We start from the raw sequence: 5000 nt of genomic DNA, 5'->3' as shown, positions 1-5000 counted from the left end.
AAACAATTAATTTCTGCGGCTATGTGGTCTTGTGGTATGACACTCGCTTTCGGCTCGGAAGGTCCAGGGTTCGAGCCTCGCGCTCGGCGCATAGTTGAGTCCTTGGAGAAGGTTCTTTACTCACATTCTCTCACCGTACTCAGGAGTAAAATGAGTACCTGGCCGTTAACAGCGTTGTCTGTGTCCGAAAAACTGTAATATCGCCTAACCGGCGTCATGTCCCGTCCTACATGTTAAATGTTGCTGTTGACCAGGGACCTCTTGTAAAGGGCTTTGAGCACATTTAGTGGATAGCGCTATATAAAGCTCATTTTTTTTTTAAATTATCATTCTTGTGTGTGTGTGTGTGTGTGTGTGTGTGTGTGTGGCGCGCATGTGTGCGTGTTTTGTTTTGCTTGTATCTGTTTGGGGGTTGTTTTTATTCGAGGGGGGGGGGGGGGGGGGGGGGTGTTTGTATGGTGTTTTTTTTTGTTTGCTTTTTTACTGGACCAAATAATTTCGGCCCCGGGCTCCAATGAATGTAAAAGTAAATGATCTAAGGAATGATCTAAATTTCAGCAGTAGCAGACTAGATGATTCCTTATCACTCTTTGGACAGAACACTTTAAGTAATATATGACATTTAATGCAAAGGTATTATGTAAATAAGAAAAGTTGAGTTAAACGCTTTTTGCAACTAAAATTATATCATTCAACAGGCAGTATTTGTTTTTACCAGGGGAGATAAATTTAAGATATTTGTTGAAAGATGTAATTGGTCTATAAGGTAAAATACCCTAATTCAAATGAGTGTGGCAATTTGAAATAATCTAAAGTTTGAGACAACAAATTATAATTCAATTAATATATTTTAAGAATGCCATTGCTAAAAAAACTTACCAACATAATATTTGATTTGAATAGATAATAAACCAAGACATTGGATAATAATATTTGCATTTTGTATACAAAGTAATTGAAACTCTCGAATGTATAACGGTGGACACGTCAAATGAATGTCAATAGCGAGAATTCCTACTGCGAATCTTGACTATGATACTTATTTGTGTATTAGATATTTAACCATTTGAAATAATGATTATATAGACTACTCATGATAGTCAAATTAACAATGAATGTTGTTTATATAACTGAAAAATTGTATGCATAAAAGTTTCACAGAGCATTTAACGGTTTTCAAAGCCTATTAGCTCTTACACGGTACGATACGATACGAGACAGAGAAATCAATAGTCTCTAAAAAATCGAAATCGGAAGAGAAAATCCAAATCTCTTCACCAGGAATCGAACCCATAACTGTTAAATCCAAAAGCGTGTGACATAGCACATCGCCACCATTATTATATTGTATTTGATAGCATTTGTATGGGAGGCTGTACTAAAAAGTCTTTTTTATTCAATACAAAAAGACGTCAAGTATTAATAGTGCCGTTCCCTGGAGAGAAAAAAAAAGATGTATTTAAAAATGTGGTCAGAAAACTCGTCCTTCAAATATCGATCGTGTTAAATGACCATCATCTTGGAAAAACTCAAATCTGGGACCTCGCGGGATGTTGTTGATGATGATGATGATGATGATGATGATGATGATGATGATGTTGATGATGATGATGATGATGATGATGATGATGATGATGATGATAATAATAATAATTTATTTTTATTTTATTTTATTGATAATTCTTATGATGACAAAACATCTTACCGACGCTCGTGGCCGTGGCATTTCCCTGCCAATTGATCAAACGAGACAATGCTTCGCCCATTTTTTTTGGCAAAAGCTAAATGGAAGCTTGCTTATCCCAGAAATGCCGCTTTGATTCACACTCTCCAAATTATTACAAATCAATCACAGAAATAAAACTCGATATCACATCAATCCTCATCCTATCACCCACACATAGGCAACCACAACATCACTGAACAAAATACCACAGCTTAAATGCCGTGAATTAAAAATACCGTATAATTCAAACTGGAATTTTTCGGCTCAAAGCTTTCTACAGCCAATAATATATATAGCAACAGTATTCGGTAGTATGGTATGTAAATGATGAAAATATACGTCGTCCTCTCAGTACATAAATCTCCTCTCTCCTTTGGGTAGAAACATGTTTATTCAATAGTCTATATGATAAATACAGATGAAATCCAAATTTGACTAGGAGGAGCGGGCCATATCTGTAGGTAAATGAAGTATAACTTCTACAATGCTAGAAATTGTGTTTTTATTGGAGCAGAACGCACGAGAATGTTTGTCCAAATGGAGAAATAAGATGGAAAAAAACTTAATGTTCACCTCAATAATAAACAAAAGAAAGGATTGGTGGCGGGGGCAACAAAATACAAATTAATAAACAAATAAACAAAACAGTAGTGAAGCTGAATGTAAGCTTCAATGACATTTACATAATCAAATTATTTGGGCGTTGTTCTGTCGTAATCTGAAAATAAAATCGCATGTCTCACATTTTGGTCAGACTACCCGCCCATCATTTATCGATTGATTAAAATGACGTTCATCCTATCAAAAACTCTCAAACCTCGGACTTGAGGAAGTCGATCGACGTTCATTTGAAGGACAAATTATCTGGCCAAAATTTAACAATTGCGGGAGTTTTTAGTTTTGTTTTCTTGTTGTTTTTTTGTTGTTGTTTTTTTTTTTTTTTTGTTTTTTTTGTGGGGTTTTTTTTTTCAGAGTACAGCGGTATTGGAGTTCCTCTGTCTTGACAGAAATGTCGACGAACGATGAATTATCATATAACTCTTGATCAGATGCTATATCATTCCACTTCACTGTTGAGAAAGAGAGAATCCGATAAAGTCCACATCATTTAACTTTGTTTTCATGAATTAAAGCAAACCTTACATCCAAATTCATCACTGCTTTTTTTTTTTTTCACAATATTATTATTATGATATAATCCATCCCAAAGCTCAGAAATCAACTAATTCAATCTTGTATTGAGCTGACACGACCCCAAAACCACGTTCTAATCGGCGGTGTGTTTCTTTCATCCCTCCCATTATCTGATACTCACAATCGCCAACATGACATGTCAACACAAAGCATATATTTATTTATCGATTGAAGGAGGGTTCGTTTGATACATTATATTATACTCTCCTTTATGGTGGTGGCAAAAGCGATTACAACAGTGGGTATTTTTTTAATGATGGCATCTCGGTTTCAACGACACTTTTCAAAACGCATAGAGGGTTTGAGATCTTGTAGCCCGAGGTCCAAAGTTCGAGTCCCGGCGAAATGCTGAGTCCGTAGAGAAGGCTTTTTACTTATACTCTCTCGCCGCAGCCAAGTGTAAAATGAGCACCTGGCCGGTAACAATGTTGTCTCTGTCCAAATAGATATTGGAATAAGACCTTACGAGAATGATGTATCGTCCTAGATGTTAAGTAGTGCTGTTCACGAGACCCCTTGTAAAGCGCTTTGAGTATATATAGTCGATATTGATATTGTGCTATACACAAGATGATTTTTGTATTTTCCCAAAAAGTAATTCTGATATAACGGCCTTTGGATTGGTCCTGCTAATGCCGTTGTATGAGACATGATTAGCACACAGTAACGCTATGTGAATTTTTAATTTAAAGTAAACACATAAACTTCTAACAACGTATTATACGATATCATAGACATTTGTGGCGCAGAGGGAGTATGGTACGGTTTCTCCTCTTATAACAAGACCAAGCGGTGAAAATCGTGATCAATGAAAATATGGGAGACTGATGGTTTCGAACAAAATTGATCGGACCTGATCGGATAGAATAATTTGGAAGTCAACCAGCCTTAGTCAGTGTGAATGCAAAAAATAATGAAGAGTAATGTCCTCAGTTACTGCTGTATGATGTATGGATCTGAATGTTGGAAGACGGCAAATACAACAGAACAGAAATTTTAAATGCTCCAGACAAAATGTCTGCAAAGGGTCCAAATAATATTTAATGTCATTAGATGAGGATCTCTCGCAGAAAGCTGAGATGGGTATAGTTTGTTTGAGACATCATCAGAGCCAGTCTGCAGGATCCCGGCGGACTGCATCCCAAAAGCATTATGCTGACTTCACAGGGGAAAAAAACGAGGTAGACATAGGAAATCTGCAGAGAACTAAAAGCCCAGGGCCTCAGCAACCCATGCATCGAAAGATCGAGAACATCGGCGATCACTTGCTACCTGCCTCAAGCACCCGACGACGAGAGCAGAGAGCATTAAGTGAGTGAGTGATCAGCGCTGTGTCCTAGGGTAAAATACTTACATATATTAGCTCACTCGAACACGGTGTGAATAAAAGATTTGCTATAGACAGTAAATTAATATTGTGCTAAAACATGAAAGCACGCCTAACAGGCAGCCTATGTTCTACGAAATGGTTTGGTAAGTGAAATAATGAAGCATAACATGCGCACTAGGCATGGTTTCATTTGTACAAAGACATCGATATGTCCAGAATCCACTGTAAATACAAATTAAAAAGTATGGAGGAGAGCCAAAATACTTGGTAACACCAATAGCATCTTTAACTGTTAATTTAAAATATTGTAACTAGTGTAATGCCATATTTCCACAAACCATTTTTTATTTCATTTTGGCAAGAAATCGTTCACGTCAAAGATCGATTGATTAAAATGATACTTAACTTGTCACAAAATATCAAACCTGAGACTTCGAATAAGAGTCGAGTTTGAAACTTTCTGACAAATTTTAAGTAACCGTTTTCTGGCCAAAATAACTACCTGGCGGTTGTCGGATCGTAGCAGGGTAGAGGAGGGGATAAGATGAAGGCGGTGAGTTGGTATCGATCTCAAAGGAATGTTGGGGTGACAGATGATATTGTATGTCTTTGATGAGTCAATCTTTGTATAGTAGGTGCAGATAAATAATATACGATAAAATGGGGTAATATAAGGTAAAGCAAAATAAGATTCATTTATTGAGTTGTCTTTGGGATCACATCAGCCATGGATGGAAAGAGAAAGTCTTT

At 36.7% G+C, this 5000-nt stretch overlaps 1 protein-coding gene across 7 annotated transcripts in view; it reads right to left on the bottom strand.

Moving 5' to 3' along the window:
* The window catches only part of LOC144980936 (guanine nucleotide exchange factor DBS-like), a 107523-nt gene that overhangs the window by 68096 nt on the left and 34427 nt on the right, over window positions 1-5000 (bottom strand). The gene's annotated exons all lie outside the window — the stretch shown is intronic.

This window comes from Berghia stephanieae, chromosome 10 (assembly GCF_034508935.2).
Source record: "Berghia stephanieae isolate SIO BIC M18660-M18661 chromosome 10, UCSD_Bste_1.3, whole genome shotgun sequence".
Lineage (NCBI taxonomy): Eukaryota > Metazoa > Mollusca > Gastropoda > Nudibranchia > Aeolidiidae > Berghia > Berghia stephanieae.
Note: the sequence above shows the minus strand (reverse complement) of the source record. Positions and strands in the feature narration are given on the sequence as shown.